The sequence below is a fragment of the Pteropus medius genome, unplaced genomic scaffold (genome assembly GCF_902729225.1).
Source record: "Pteropus medius unplaced genomic scaffold, Ma_sr-lr_union100, whole genome shotgun sequence".
Taxonomy (NCBI): Eukaryota; Metazoa; Chordata; class Mammalia; order Chiroptera; family Pteropodidae; genus Pteropus; species Pteropus medius.
The window spans coordinates 18927697-18945052 of record NW_024352785.1 but is presented as its reverse complement, the minus strand read 5'-3'; the positions used below and the strand labels follow the sequence as shown (position 1 = coordinate 18945052).

Below are 17356 nucleotides of genomic sequence, written 5' to 3'. Positions count from 1 at the left end.
TGGTATTTGTAATTACTCTGCAGATTTCACAGGTGGAAAAACTGGTCGTAGATTAATAACACACCCATGACCACATAGCTGGAAAAATGTAGAATCTAGTTTTCAGGGCTCCAGTGTCCATGCTGTTAACTATGATGCTTTACTGTCAACAGTACTGGATAGAATATACTTAAAACAATTAATTTATTAGATTCATGAAACTGAATCTAAGCTGCAGTTTTGTCATCTGTAACATGGGGATCCTCATAATTACATTACAGGTTTGTGATGAAGATAAAGTGAAATAGAATATATAAAAGCACTTAGCAAATGGCTGGCACCCCGTAAATATAGGCTGGCACATAGATGGAAGAGTTGAGACTCCAAGACTGAGGAAAGGAATGTTATCAGCTCCCACTCTTTAAGTTACCTGGCCTGCTCTAAATTCGTAGGGGTGAGAAGAGGCATCTTCTCTAAAAAAAAAAGCTATATCTGGGGTAATCAAGATCTATTTATATAAAAGGACAAAATTACTCTGAACTTCCAGAAAGTTTATGGCCGATGCTATTTAAATTAGCAATTGATTCTACACGATTTTCTGCTATTTTTTAATGGTCTTCATGGGAGGGCGTTTTCTTCCTAAGATGTTTGTTAATGTTTGAAGGAATATTCCTCAGGTTCTTGTGTGGCCTCTGTCTGGGAGTTGTCAGTTACCATATCTTTTGAATAAAAAAAAAAGAAAGAAAGAAAAAGAAAACTAGGACACAAAGCCTGACAAACAAATGGGTTTTTAGAACTTGTGAATTTACATATGAAGCCTACTAACATTATATAAATTTGATTTCATTGGTTGTACTTTAATTGATTGCCTCTATCGAAAAGAAAAATATCCGTGGAAAGCATAGTGAATGGCTGTGGCACTCTCAGTGCCCGGCGTGGCCCTGGGCACCCCATACCTTTTGCCTTTACCTAGAAGTCACAACATTTTCATACCAAGGGGAGATTTTTCGACTCGACAGTTACAAAACAGACTTCTAGGATGGTAGAAAATGGACCATTTCACTGAATGCTTGAGATCTCATCTCAAAGAGCAATCTAACAGCAATTAGATAGCCACTGTTTTTCCTATCCCAACATCTTCAGGTAAAGATAGTACAGAGAGTGTAGAGTAAAAGATACTCAGGACTGGAGAGCCTGCCCTATAAAAGCAATACATAATAGTAAGAGCATGAAAGGAAGACCGTGGCCAAGAAAAAAAGGCCACAAAACTTGATGGTTTCCTAAAGTCTAAAATTAAATAAATAAATGAGCCACAGAAATACTGTTGCAGGGGGTGAGGGGCAGGTGGGGGCTGCCCAAGGCCTCATTCTGGCTCTATCGATTCAGTACTGTCCTCGGAAGAGGGCTGCTGCTTCTTAGGAAGAGAAGGGCTTTGTCACTTAGGTGTTCTTTTTTTTCCTTTTTCTTTTCTTCTATTAATTTCAAGTATGCAGTACATTGGTTAGACATTTATATAGTTTATAAAACAATCCCCCTGATTGCTCTTCTTCTCCTCTGGCTCCCCACCTAGCCATTACATTACTGCTGACTGCATTCCCTATGCTGTGCTCCCCATCCCTGGGACCATCTATCAACTACTAATTTGTACTGAGCTGTTTCCTTTTGAGGAGACTATGAGTCCTAGGTGTATTCAGGTAAAAAAGAAAAAAAAAAATTCAAGTCTAGTCACTCTTCACTTTGATTCTCAATTACCTCTCAATTCCTGATTTGCTCTACAATACTGAGAAGGTGGCATTCAAAACATTAGGTGTGACATCCACCAAGACATTATAATAGTCATGAATATTTACACAATTAATCACATTGCTTTAATATAAACCAAAAGCTGTTAGATATTCAAGGGAAAAATCGACAAATCCAGAATCATACAGAGAGAATTTAATACAACTAACTTAGAAACTGTTTAAGACAATAGGGTGTAGAGGATTTGACACTAATGATAACAAGACTGAATATATATTTATAGTCCAAGAAATAGAGATTACATACTATTTTCAAATACCTATAAGAACTTTATAAAAATTGATATAGGTTAGACCAAAATAATCCTCAAAATCAAAAAGCAGGAATCATACAAAGCGCATTTTTATACTATGATGTAGTAACTATATAAAATTATAAAAGATAAAAAGCCTATGATTATTGAAATTAAAAAATTATTTTCTCCATGACTCAAGTTAAAGAAAGAAATTAAAACTGAAATAAAGAATATTGCCCTCAAAATAAACTGTGATGTGCTAGTAATTAAAGCAGAAAAATAGATCCAAAGGGCAAAGTCCAGAAGCAAATGCAGGTATGTATCAGTATTTAGTATTCGTTAAAGATGGGTTTTGAGCCAATAGGGGAAGAATGTCTAATTCCAAATGGCTGGCTATTCATTTGGATAAGGAAATAAAGCTGTAGTACCTTTTTACACTCTATGTAAAAATAAAATTTATCTGGATTACAAAACAAATTTCAAACTATAATAACATTAAAAGGAAATTTAGGAGACACGTAATATTGTAATATTATAAAGGGGTTGGCCTTCTTAGTAAAGCCACAAATTTCTAAAGTCATAAAGAAAAGGATTTGATTATATTAAAAAAAATCCAACATGAAAAACAACAATCTGAGAGAAACTGTTATTTGCAATATACAACAGATAAAAGGATCCTATTCAAGATATATAAAGAGTGTCCACATATAAATAATTACCTATTGTGAGAGACTCAATATATAGACTGAAAGGCCAAACCATATGTAAAAATAGAACTCCAACATACAATCTGCAGCAAACAGCCCAAGAAGTCAAACAATTGCCCCTGTAGCATTCCACGCAAAACAGCCAAGACTTGATTATCAACTAACGGCTTCCCACCTTTCCCCCTGCTCGCATCTTTGGACCAGTAGGAGAAAGCCAAATGTGTACCCCTAACCAATTATATTGGATGCTTCTGGTGAGCCCACCTACAGTTACCTCTGCCCCCAACCTCCAATCAGGGCACACCTGAAGCTGTCTCTTTTCCACAGTGAAGCTTTCCCTCTCTTTTGCCTGACTTTGAGTCTCTGTCAAATTCAAGTGCTGGTAGCTGATTCTCTTGTTACAGCAAGCTCTGAATAAATAGACTTTGTTTTTTTCTCATTTGAGTGGTCTTCATTTATTTCCACAATGGGAACTCTAGTCACTAATTTTTTTAATGCATGAATTTATAGAAAAAGTTTTATAAAGGCATATAAAGGCATATCTCTGATTGCACGTTGATTGGATATGGGAGGAAGTGCTTCCACTATTTTTCCTAAATCTATCTGTGTGATCTGAAAAAAATCCCAGGCCCTTCTGTTGTGTTTCACTCTTCCAATTCCCCCTCGGATATAAACACTATGGTTTTAGTGCCACTCCAGTAGATCCTATCAGGGTACAATAAAAGTAAGGTAACCCAAAACAATGGTTTAGACCAAAAGGCGACATCTCGGAGTTTCTCTCTCTCTCTCTGGGATCCAGTAGTAAATAAGTCCACCGGTTAACACTTAAGCACCTCAGTACATTCACTTCTCATGTCATTTTACACTCTCTAAAGCAGTCAATGAGCTGAGATAGTATCTGTCTTAAAAACGAGTAACTCAGAAAGGGCTAATTTAAAAAGAGCCCAGGTGAGCTGTATTTAACCCATTTGGGCTTTTGGTTTTGTTCGATTCAGTTGTATTTAGTATGTTTTCAAAATATGCCAGATTATAATGCTCATTGAAAGGGAGCAGCCATAATCGAGTGAACTAAAAACAGCTGGAGACTGACGTCCTGAATGACTTTCCCGCAAATTATAGTGACAGAGGACAGGAAGCAGAGTCAGGGCCTCAGGAGAGAGGGACTCAGCCTGTCACCTCTCGAAACCATTTCGTTTGGGGAATGCAACACATAAATAGTATACTGAGGCTGACGTTTCCTTGACGGTGTTTTCAAGTAATCGGTATCTGCTAAGACTCAGAGGTCTAGAGAGGCCCAGGCTACTTGTTTACTGAAAAAGAAGAAATGTAAAACCGGGATGCAATGTGGTATCAACGTTTTAACTGTTCAGTCCTGACCGTGTACCTATGTGACTGTCTAAATAACCCAGTTTGGAGGTAACCTTTGTGAATAAAGCTTGGGCCCAAAGACAGGGAGAGAACCAAAGGCTGTCGAAGATGAGAGTTCCGACTACCATGGGGCAGTACATGTAATTATATTTAGAAATGTTTTCCACATTTTGCTCTACTATCATAGATTTTCTTATTTTTAAGTATTAAATACCTTAAATAACTGGTGTACTGGTAAACTCAACATTTACATTTTTATATAATTTCTGTTTGTTGCATTTTGCCACGTCTTTGCTTTCTTCAGTCCATTTCCCAGAACTAATGTCATTTTCTAGGCTGCCCTTATCCAAACACCTCAATGTCACCTTTCTAAGCAACCAAAGGCAACTGAAATGTTGTATCTGACTAGCCCTTGGATCTTATACTTTAAAAAAATTCTGTTACAATATCGGAGCTTACATCCAACTCGCTCAACCTCTATTCTAGCCTAATATTTTCTAGCAAATTTTATTCAGTTCAGATAATTTATTCTGAGAAGTAAAAATGTTAGATAACATATTCAAATTTAAACAAAAAATTATCATAAATGTCAGTGATAATGTTACTAGGAAGTGACTATAAATTCTTGGAAGGCAAACTCAGAGTAATTTGTCTCCCATAGACCCTCGATGAGTTTGGGTTAGTAATTTATGAAGATATTTTCCTGCAGCAGGACATTGTAATCCAGTGAATAATAACCAAGCAGCAAAAATATCAAAAAACAGGTTTCAAAATAGTGCAGAAAAGAATCGTAGGGCCTTTCCAACTAAAGGCGACTTGGAGAAGTCATGGAATCATTCCATGAAGCCCAGAGAGTTTTATTCTATTTTCAATGTATTTACAAATACTTGATGAATTAATTACAATATTTATAAGTCTTGACTCTTGATTTCCATGTATGACTAAAGATTATATCTAAAAGGAGACATTTCTTTGGGGTTACTTCTAGCTGAAAGTGTATTGATGGAGTTTGAGATACTTTTTTACCTGACATATTTCTGGTTTCCATTAGTCCACATTTGTTAGTGGTTAAAGAACAACTTCTCTGAGACAGACATTGACAGTTCTAAAATATGCTCACCTTACTTTCCTCTAGCCCAGACAAGACCCAAATTTACTGCTAGAACTTCTGTGTCAGGGGCCTTTTCGGACCCCATGTTTCCCAGAGAGGACAAGACCTTTTTCCTGAGAACAGATCTGAGGACTGTGACTCATATTAAATATCACTCATGTTTATATCACTCATGTTTATATAGCATCCTTCCGATAAAGGAGAAATAGTAACTCCCAAGCATCAAAGTAACTTTAATTCCTTTATGAAACAATATGGTCTTTTAGACTCTAAAACTCTGTTGCCTCTCAAAGACATAGAAAATTGGTATCATGGAAAGAGGAATGTTATGGGCTGAATTATACACCTCCAAAATTCATGTGGTAAAGGCCTAACCCCAAGTACTTCAGAATGTGACTGTATTCGAAAATAAGGTCCTTAAAGATGTAAGTTAAAATGAGGTCATTAGAGTGAGCCCTAATTCAATATGACTGGTATCCTTACAAGAAGAGATTAGGACACAGATATGTTACAGAGGAAAGACCATGTGAATACACAGGTAGGAAAAGACAGCCATCTTCAAGTTAAAGAGAGAGGTCACAGAAGAAAGCCACCCTGCCAACATCTCGATCTTGAACTTCTAGCCTCTACAATTAGGAGAACATGAATTTCTGTCGTTTAAGCCACCCAGTCTGTGGTACTTTGTTATGACAGCTCTAGTTGGCTAATACGGAGAAAAAGACCTAGATGCATGACCTAGCTCTGCACTTTACTTGGACGAGTAACTTAAATCCTCAAAGTATCAGGACGTATTATTATGAATAAAGTATTATTCACCAAAATGAATGTAATGTTTTCATCAAAACCTCCTAATAGTTTTATGGTTTTGATTCTATCTCTACATGACTGGCCCCAAATGTCTACCTCCTGCCTTTTCCCTAAATATACCTTCAAAGCCATCTGTCCCCTCACATCTCTACCAGGAGGTCTAATAGGCACGCATATTTAGAATGCCAAATTTTTATAATAAAGAAGAAAATTTTTAAATATGCATATATTTTCTTATCATTACAAAAACAAACACAAGAGCAGTAAACCCAGAAGTTAGTATCCAACAAGGGCAGTGGTGGGAGAAGAGAGAGAGGAGGGGGTGACACTTCTCTGACAGTATCATTTTGGTTTTGATTTTTGAAAGCATGTCGATATCCTACATTTTAAAAAAATAAAATTAAATCAATAAGGACAGAAAAATAAAATTGACAGTGAAAGCAAACAAATGAATCTAAATGTAAATCAGATGAATACCACAATCACACAGAAGGGAAGGAAGGGAAGAAGGAAGGGAGGAAGGAAAAGTGTTGCCAGATATAGCAAGAAAAAAAAAAAGACACCCAGTTAAATTTGAATTTCAGTTAAATAACAAATAATTTTTTAGTAGAAGTATGTCCCCTGCATATATGCCCACTCACCACACCTTCCCTCTTTATCTCTATGGCCTCATCCTGTACTACTCACTCATTTCAGCTCCCAACATGTGGACCTTCCAACTATTCCTTGGATGTGCCAAGCAGCTCCCACCTCAGTCTTTTGCACATGCTTACAAGGCTCTTTCCCCTCACTTACGTTAGGATTTTGTCAGAGGTCACCATTATCGAGAGATCTCGTCTGCCTAACCATACTCCTTTTTCCTTTGACCTTGAAATATTGTCGTTTTCTGTAACACTTACTGGAAGATACATATATAATCTGTATAAAAAATAGGGTGTGTGTGTGTGCGTGTGTGTGTGTGTGTGTGTGTGTGAACATGGCACATAGTAAGTGCTCAATGACCGTTTGACGAATGAAGGATGGTATTATTGGGCTAGTTGAATCAGTACAGATGTGCAGCTCCTGATATTGTGCAAATCTTATTTATCATTTCTCACTCACTCTTCTTTGCATCTAGGGATTTCCTTTTTAAAGCCTAGAACCTTAAAACCAGTCAAGAAATTCAGCAAAAACAGTTCAAAGAGAGGTAGATGTTCAGCCCTCAAGCTCTTTGTGACTAATCAACTCTGCTTCAAGGGCCTGGAGGAGCTATTTTTCTTCCAACTATAGCTTTTCCATTTAAAATGATAATCCCAGGTCTTATTTTATATTTTCTCTCATACAAGGATGTGAAGGTCATCCACTTAGCAAACTCTTCAGTTGAAGCAAAATGCATTTAGAAGCAGCAACTAAGGCAATATAAAAGTGAAGATGAATTGAAGTTATTTGTATTCAGTAAAAATACGTTAGAGGAGTAAGGGAATAAAAATGCATCTTTCCAGCAGTGAAGCTTTATACATGGTTAAGAAATACTTACGGACCACCAACCACCAAGATTACAACCCTACTTCTTCCCAGAAGTAGCTGGGCCGGCCAACAGGCAGGATAATGAGGATGTGTCTAGGGCACTTCCACAGCAGAGGCCCAAAGGATATGAGCAAAAACTTGAAACAATTATAATATATATATATAATTTTATGCATAGTAATCTTTGTAATTATATATATTTATATACATAAAATAAACAATTTCATATAAAGTTAATGATAGCATCAAAGTGATAACTAATGGAAAAATAAATATTTGATTGATAAACAATCAAATATTTATTCTTACTTTATTATTCTTACTTGTTATTCTTACTTTATAGTTTAGTCTTGTTTAAATTTGAATCACGGAGTAGAGAAGCATTGTAATCTTCTCTGGGCTTCGACTTCTCAAGGAGATCATTTGGCCCTTTTCTAGATGAACCTTCAGCTCATCTGCAAATGCAAACTCCATCCTCTATTGGTGAAAACCTTACCTTTCCCAGTAATATCTTTTCCCCTGACCCAATAGAGTATCTTTAGAGAATCTTGAATCTTTTGCCAGCTGCAGACAATCTTGATATTATTCTGAAATAAAATACTCAGCCCTCGTAACTTCTCGTGAGGGGTCACAAATGATAAAGAAAAAGTACTAACATTTTATTCCCTTAAATACATGCTTTTAACTTGTGTTGATGCCCTTGATGGAATTTTCTGTGTTTATAAGCAGTACGACAGACTCCGATGGGGCCGTATCAACACCGTGGGGCTGAACCACCTCTGTGGGTTTTTTAAATCTTATTTTTATCGATAATCTGGGTTATTCAATATCACTGTTCTAAAAGTCATTATAAATCTAACAAGAATAAGTTTAACAAGAATTTGAACCATAATTTCATGACTCAAGGAATTAACCTTTAATGTTTTTAGAATTGACTATGTTCAGACAGTTAATTTGGATCGCCCGTGATCGTGTTTTTTCTTTCCAACTCAAATGAGTTTTGTGTCATTTAATAGCAGTGTATTTCATATTGCTGGTCATGAAATCAATTTTGTGGGTCATAACAAGTAGTTTCTTAATAGAATAGAATAAAATAGAAAATATCAGAGTACAGCTACAGGGAGAGAAATTATTTTTCATAAAAATTTTGTTTCAAAATATGTAAATGTGTATCTATAGTCTGTATAGGTGTTAGGCTGAAGTATAAATGTCCTTCATACTGTGGATTGCAATAAAAAAAGGTGAGAAAGCCATGGATTTAATACTTACACTTTCATAAGCAATTAGCAGGCACCCATGGTAAGAGATAAAATCTAATTCTTAGTTTAATTGAGAAGAAAAACCACCACGATCTATGTGAACTTATTTATAGATAGATGTTCAAAACTATTAATGTTTCTCAAGAAAAACAGGTACTTGACTACAAAGAAAATATGTTTCTGACTTCTTGAAAATCAAATCCCCAACTTGCCTTAAAAGCTGAAGTGGAAAAGACATTCCTTACTTACCTTAAATAAACTTTTAAATTAGGATTTATGATGACTGGGCTTTGTTGACATTTGGTGAATAAAAATCTGAAAACCTTTTAAATTAAAATACAGACAGATTTATTGGTATTTTAAAATCTTAAGAGAGGCTTTTCCATTATTTTATATGACAAACCCTGTGATGAATCTTAATTGGGAGGAATGAGATCTTTGGCATCCTAAAGGGTGGCTTCAAAGTTGGGTACTTGATAGATGCTACCTTGGTCTTTACCCTTGCTCTGGAACCTTCAGCATCTGCCTGTGTTATGATGCCACGGAGAATCAGGCCACAGAGGGAGAGCAGCTTTGACATCCGCACCAGGAGAATAAGATTCCAGCATGGAGGTTGCTTTAGGTCTGAATGAAAAACCTAGGAAGTTGCACATACAGATTTACCCTAGCGATACCCTAGGGGAAGTGATGGCCAAGGTGTTTCTTGAGATCCACTCAGATGACCCCCATAGACTTCTGAAACAGCCTTGTGTATTGGGGATCATCACGTGTGCCAGTCTAGGATGCAGTGCTCTGACTGTGACCATTCAGCCTATTTTGCCCTCTGGTAACCAGTCTATCATTAGTTGCTGTTTGCCAGCATTTGGGGAACTCATTTGTCCCGATCTCACTCCAAGGAACCCTCTTATTGAATGTCACCCTCTCTTTGAATAGAAAATTGGCATAGAATGTGGTACCTGAGTAAGAATTGAACAGTTGACAGACGTATCTGCATCTTCATTTAAGGCTTCTGGAAAAAGCCTTGGTGTAAAAATTAATCTACTCCATCAATAAAAATATTTGAAACTCATTGACCAGCCTCTGAAAACCTCGACAAGTCATTTCAAAATGGCACAGACTATAAATGGAAAATGTTTTGCTGGGAAGAAGTCCAAAAAAGTAAAGCACTCCTAAAATTTATTTCACAGCATCTAGATATTCCTATTTTCATTCTCTCTGCAAACAGTGATGCAATAGTTTAAAAGCTAAGTTCCTAAGCCTGAACTCTATAAATAAACTGTCACCAGAGAGACCCTTGTGAGACAAGATGGTATAAATATTAAAATTGTAATGGTGGTTACAGCTTAAACTTTTACACTATCCTTTCATATGTTTCTCTGTAGAAATCAGAATAGTGCCTGCTAACGGTAGAGCATCCCAGTGTTCTGGTGATCAAAAGAAAACTTAGCTAGAAAAGTGTTGAGGGCTATAGAGGATTTGTATGGTATACAGAATAATGTCCCCTCCAGCACCTGTGAATATGTAACCTTACACAGCGAAATGGACTTTGCAGATATGATTAAGTTAATGATCTTGAAATGGGAAGTTTATCCTGATTATGTGGGTGGGCCAGATAAAAGGGACACAGGAGAAGTTAAAGTCAGGGAGAGAAGATGTAAGGACCGAAGCAGTAGTCAGAGAGGGCAGAAGAAGTCCTGTTGCTGGCTCTGGAGATGGAGGAAGGGGTCCCGAGGCAAATAATGCGGGCAGCCGTTTAGAAGATGAAAAAGGCAAGGAAACGGAGTATCTCCTTAAAATCTCCAGAAGGGCACAGCCTGAGTTTAGCTCAGTGACACGACCTTGAGTTTAGCTCAGTGAAACTGACCTTCTGAAGAGTAAGAGAGTAATTCTGTGTTTTAGTCACTAGGTTTGTGGTATTTATAGCATCGATAAGAAACTAATACATTTACCAAGCTCCTAAAGAAAGAAAAAGAAATAGGGGGAGCCCCTTCTATCATTTTTATTTTGGAGGGAGTGTTTGATTAATAAAACGACTACATGGCTCCTCCTTCCCATCCCAACCCCAAACAGGCCTTAGCCTGAGCACTTCTTCCTCAGTTGCTACTCATTTAATAGCAGAAAATAGAGGGTGAGAAATTTCCTTACTCACCCAAATATCCTGAAAAATTCCATGATGGAAAATTTCTTGACAAAACATCTCAGAAAAAGTACAATTTTAGAGAGGTAAGAATGCATAACAAACTGGATAAGTACAGATATTACACTTACTAGAACATATGCAAACTACTGAAGTTTTATAAATAAATCAGGCTTCCTTGAATGTTATCTTAATTTCTAGGATTTCTTGGATTCATCTTTGCTTACCTTGGTTCATACAGAAGTTTTCAAAACAGGAAAAACGAAGAGAGATGGATTCATTTCGCTTCTCTTTCTCATACCTCTACCGTATTACCAGGTTATTTCTCGTGTGGGATATATATTTTACTACTTACTTTGGACTGAATCAGGCGATTTGATTGAAGTCCAAATCAACCACATTTCAACAAATAAGTTTATTTAGCTATTTTAAATCAAAACTTGGTAAAATATTTTCTTCATCATTAAAACTTCAAGAACAAACCCACGCTGTCAGAGATATTTATTCTTCAAACTCTATTTCTTTTTATTTTAGAATTTATCACTAAATAAAGACTCCTTCTTAGCATCTTATCCACTTACATTAGTGGTGCTGCAAATGAGGAAGGATAAAATATAAATGCCACATGGTTTCGATTGTCTATTAATGCTGGGCTTCATGTCCCAAAAAACATATCGTGAAGAAAAGAGAGTCTCAAATTCTCTAGGGTCTGATATTTCTGCAATAATCTCAACAAGGCAGATGTTTCTTTAGGTTCAGTGAAAGTGCTCACAAAACGTAAAGAAACTTCCTGCAAAATTCAAATTTGCATAAGATCTGAAATATGAAAATTTGAATCGCAGAATTCAAGAACTTGCAGGAAAACCTAGGAGGTTATTATTTCATCTCATCCTGGTAAGTTTCTCTTTTCAAATGAGAATTGACCCCAGTGTAAAATACAGCCTGAGGTGTAGGAAGTTCACACAAGAGAGTATTCACGCTAAAAACTTGCAAATAAAAAAGGACTATGCAGCAAGCTGGCAGTGAGATGAGAAACAGCCTCTCAGAGGAAGGTCAAGAGATGATGTGGAGTAAAAGCCTCCAGGGAACTGTCACTCTCTGAAAAGGAAAATGACAAAAGGGACAAATTTCAGAGAGTCCAAGAACAAAGGACAGAGGTTGAAAAACGGGATAGAACCAACCTGCCTTCTTCCTCTGAGACACCATTCAAGGTTATTTCCCTCAAATCTTAGTTCTCCCCTGAAGAAAAAAAGAGGAAATCCTTGTCCCAGATTATTGCTAACCAGGAACAGGTGCCTCCTGACAGAGGTGAGGGTGAGAGCACAGAGGTCTGTGTTCTCTGAGCCGACAGCCCGTGGCCCCCGCCTTATCGCTCAAGCTCCTTGAGGACTTTTCTTCAATATTAAACACATACCGAAGTACCTCATCATGATCTCCTGAGCAATAATGAGAAAGATTAAATCCACACACTCAACACACAGATATAGACACACATACGCAGAGACACATACTCATGCACGCACTCACACACAAATGCACAGTAAAGAGTAATTAAGCCATTTCTCAATTGGTGGCAACTTTTGCCATGTCACCGTCAGAGAATCTTTCTCTCTTCTTTCCTTCCCATCATTTTGTTTTGCCCCGTTCCATTGTCCTCTTTGCTTAGCTAGCTTTAAAGGTACTGGGAAGAGCGTTCAAAACATTTATTTGCATGCTGATAATATTCAGCGATTTGACAGTCTCTCAAGCCTTACCTTTTATTGTGAGAAACAATGAACCAACTCTAGTCAAAGAGCTCTTGATTTGGGGCCAATCGCAGATGGAACTGAGAAAAGTGCTGAATGTTTTTCGAATAAATATGCAAACCTATCTTCCAACCAGTTACTCTAGCCTCAAAGAGATAAAGAGTTGAAAAGCTTCTCTTTAGAGAGTGAAATAAGTACTATTTGTCTGATGATGAAAATTCTTTGCTTTAAACATCTCCAAATTTAGGACATATAAAATATACAGATATTCATTATTTAACTACTTTGAGATAATTTTATGTCTTCGGAGTTCTAATCATTTTTTTTTTGAAAGTTACTTTTAAAGATGTTCATTTTTAGTGAAAGCGCTAAAATACAATGTCATTCTTCAATGACAGTTTTCCATGCAATGTTTTTTACTTTAAGTAAAAACAACATTGCTTATACTGCCAAGCACTGCTGAAAAGGTCTCTGCATCATAAAAGGATTTGAAGCCTCATTTATTACTATATAAATTGTACATTGTATGCTTGCTAGTGACGTATTATAAACTCAATAACCTTTCCTATATAGACTAATAGATAACATAATAAACAATTCAAAAGTTTTTTTGAAAAACATGATTTGGTGAATTCCTAACATAAAACAAATCTTTTTATTCTCCCAAAACAAATGCTGGTTGTGTGCCCGCCTCAACAGTTTTGTCCAGCAGTGTTTGATAAGCCCGGTCATTTAAGATGACACTGAAAGAGACAAGATAAAATGACAAGGAGGCTAATGGTCTGAATTCCATCACCAAAGAGCAAAACTCTGAGGCGTTATGACTGGTTTTTGTTTCCCACTTTGCAACACACAAAGTTATTTGTGTTTTCCTCAGGGAAAAAGAAAATAAACTTCAGAGACTCAAACCTATCAGCACTGACCAAACTAACCTAAAAATCTGTCCTAGTCAGAGCTAATGTAATTTGCTTCGTATCGAAGTTTATGTCAGTTTTTAAATTGAATTTGAGGTCCAAATTGTCATGGCGATGACCACATTTCTTCAGCCAAGTAAGAATAGGGGAGCTAATAGTATTTCTGTGGTCTAAAATTGGGGTTCAGAGTGTCGAAAGCATTGGTACTGATCTTGCGATTTCCTAATATGACTGCAAATAAGAGGATTGACTCTTGAGCTCTGTGCAGTATGATATGTGAAAATTTAGGGTGATAATAAAGGACAATTGATATAGAATTCATTCAGCTGGCTTTCGGGACACAGGAATAACTTTAGTTATTGGCTCCTATATTCTCATACATAGTACTTAATATAAGACAATAATGCTGGATTTAATATTGATCTGTGTCTAGTTCCTTACAACTGCTTGAATATTCTGGGCTGAATTTATGCATTGAATATGTCAAAAAATAATCAAAGGATTTTAACTATGCCATTATTTTAAAATCCTTCATTGAATTTATTGCCATCAGAAAATATAAGCTTTAGAGCCTTTTGCATTGCCAAAAATGTCCCATCCTACTGGTTCCTACAGACCTTGTCACTTCCTGTAAAGAGATTGAATCTATGTCTCTCACCCCTTGAAACTTGGTGGCCCCTGACAAATAGAAGGTATAAGACGTGACACCACGTGATTTCTGAGGCTAAGTTGGGAAACACCATGCAGTGTCTTCCAGTCTCACTTGGGATACTCACTCATGGAGCCCTAAGCCTCCATGTCAGTAAGAAGTGCCAAGTGGCCATGCTGGGAGGAAGGCCAAACTAGGCCACACAAAGAGACCACATGGAGAGGCCCCAATACTGCAGAAGAGAGAGGCGCCTGGTCAGCCCCCAGCAGCTTCAATCACCATCTGACTGCATTCACACCAGGCTCCTCAAGGATTCTACTTGCAGAAGCCCCCAACCAAGTCATGTGTGGATTCCGGATCCACAAAAACTGGGAACAGTAATAAATTATTTTGGTTGTTTTAAGCCACTAAGTTTTGCAGTAATGTTATATAATGTTAGATAATAGGAAACAACTTCTACCTTATACCTTAATTAAGGGATCTCTTCAATAAGGGGTCTGCAAGTGGATCTGTAGTGTACTGCCCAGATTCTCCCTCTATCTCTCTCCATTCCAGGCAGAACTAAGGAACTCATTCTCCCAGGAGAAAGGAATGTTGGCTGCTGAGGGCTTATCACTGTGTCCCTGTCTAGGCATTGCCCTCAGCCAAAGGGAGCTGCCTTCCCCAAGGTATGTCCCTGCGTAAGGACAGCTCACTTCCAATAGTGATTAATGCAGGATGCTAAGACCTGGCCTCCTTTCCTTAATTCAGGCAACACAGAAGGGTCATCACAGCTCCAGAGTTCCTGTAGGGTAGGCTAAGGCCTTGGTTGCAGCAGTATCAGCTCAATTTCTTCCTCTGCTCAGTCTTGCTTCCCTCACTCCGTTATAGGTGATATTCTGAGTGTCTGCCTCAGTAACCTACTACACACAGATCTCCATTTCAAGGATAGTTCACAGATAACCTAAACAGGCTTCAATCTGAGGTTAATTGCCATTGGAAAAGAGGGTGAAATCAGGCTCTATAATTCCCTGGTTTTCCCAGTAAACAGCAGTAATAACTAAAGAGACCTTGATTCTTATTATTATAAGAATGTGATTAAGTTTCAAATCAACTGATTACAACCTGTAGACTCAGAGAGTTTCCCAGACAGTCTTTATGGCATCCTTTACTCATTCTGACACTTGCTAGAAATTACCTAATTGTACTGACCAAAACTATTTTGCCTTAGGAAGTTTTAGTCAGAACTGATGTTTCAGAAGAGAGTGTGTTAAAAATAAAGTGATCGTATTATAAATCTACATTAGCAATGAAACACCTGAAACAAGACCATACCCATTCCTAAATCTGGGTCCTGGATATATAGAAGAAATTAAATAGATATCTGCTTATTTTAAGAAAGAAGACTTTTTGCAGCAAAGCTTATGAGATTTGAAGGTGCCTAGTTCCATTTTTTCTGGAAGAAAATTGTTTCATTTTCTTACTTGTTTCCTCTCTTATTTCATCCACCAGTCATCTTCCAAAAGTGATTCATTTCTTCATAAGGACTGTGAAAAAAAAAAAAGACTGAGTTCAGACATTATTGCTAGAGGCTGATGGTATGAGGACAGCTCAATGATTTAAACCAGAGGACATTTTCATTTTTTAAACCAGGTCCTATCTTCTACTTCAGGCATTTTATAATTCACACAAGCTAGAAGCTCATTTTCTCACTTGTCTATCCTATGTTTGCAGACTCTTCTATATCTTTACATGAGCACAGCTCCCAACAGGAACTATTGGCTTCTCAACTTTTTCAAAGTCCTCTTGCGGACATTACATCAGCACACACACTTACTGGCTTCTCGATAATATGCACAGTGTAATATGGAATTGTTCTGGGAAGTAAAATAATGTACTGTTCTTTTTGATATTCAAATTATGTTATTCTAATCCCCCAATCCACCAGTGGAGGAAAGTATTTCTTCCATCTTTGGGGTCTTTCAACAGAAAAGAAGTCCCAAAACTCAGATGTGTTTACTCAGTCCAGTAGGTCAGTTTTGATGACTGTTCTTCCAGAAGAGAAAATGGAACATGCTCCTGTCTCATCCCATAGCCTACCATCAACGATCAAAATATAGACCCACTATTCCAACACACATAGGCTTGATTTCCCATAGCATATCAACCAAGGGCAGCAAGATTCTTAAAACAGTATCATGATGTGGTGTTTCTCTAATTCAGCTCCACTAGGTCTAGGGGAACTCAAGTACTACTCCCCTCAAAATACAACTTGGAACTTCTGAGAATTCTCAGAAGGGTCCTACACATGCTCCATGAAATATTCTTTCAATATTCACAGTTTCCACTTCTCAGCTATTACTGCTGCTTATCTTGGAACTGTCTCTTGTCATGGCTGACCACAAAGTATTACTTTCAACCATAACCCATTGTCACTTGTCATTGGCAATGCCCACTAGAAGCACAGCACTGTGGATGCATGCCAGAGTGCTGCCACTGTGGCTCCTACCCGGCCAGGACACTAACATGACAAGGCCATTGGCTGTTCCCAGCAAAGCCACATTAAGACAAGTACTGTGCACACTAAGGGAGCTGCCTTCCATCAGTGCCACCTCTGGAGTCCTGGATTGCTGGCACTTCATCTCCAAGAGTTCTTTAGCTTTTGCCCCATCTCATTTCAGCCCCTCTCTCTTGGACATGGACCTGCACCCCTGAGGGCAATTACAGATTCATTCTGTGCTTCCTCAGAGCTCACTTTGTGCAAGATAAGCAGCATGTTTTACTTTGCTTTCAGGGTATCTTCTTGCCTACTGAGTGCTCTGTTCTTACTGGGCAACAGAGCCTGGTGGGCCCATCCACTGGTCCTTCAGACATGCTCACACATGCTCAGACCCTGGGGCGAACACAGCTCAGCCTCCCACTGCAACTTCTGCTACCAGCATGAGGCCACATTTATTTTATGGATTAGGGATGACTAATGCCTATAGGCTCAAAGCCTCTGGAGAGACATTGAGATCAAGGTGGGTGCCGAGGTTACTTTGGCAGGACTCAATTACACACTGAAGTTCAATGTGATGAGATGGGAAGCCTCCAGAAAGTTTCCTGAAGAGGAAGAGGAATGTTTAGGGGCCACGGCTCAGTTATAATATTTTTATTT

General features: G+C 37.7%; 1 protein-coding gene across 4 annotated transcripts in view; it reads right to left on the bottom strand.

Annotated features, from left to right (window-relative positions):
• Positions 1–15750, bottom strand: part of CTXN3 (cortexin 3) — a 48951-nt gene extending 33201 nt beyond the window's left edge. Inside the window, exons 1-2 of one of the 4 annotated variants that reach the window (XR_005649810.1) lie at positions 15684–15750; positions 11309–12010 (exon numbers count right to left, since the gene is read on the bottom strand). The gene's annotated coding sequence lies outside the window, so the exon portion shown is untranslated. Of the gene's footprint in view, positions 1–409; positions 453–11308; positions 12011–15683 lie in introns of those variants that run through there. The other 3 variants (XR_005649808.1, XR_005649809.1, XM_039848602.1) reach the window with 3 other exon arrangements.
• Positions 15751–17356: the final 1606 nt, after the last annotated feature.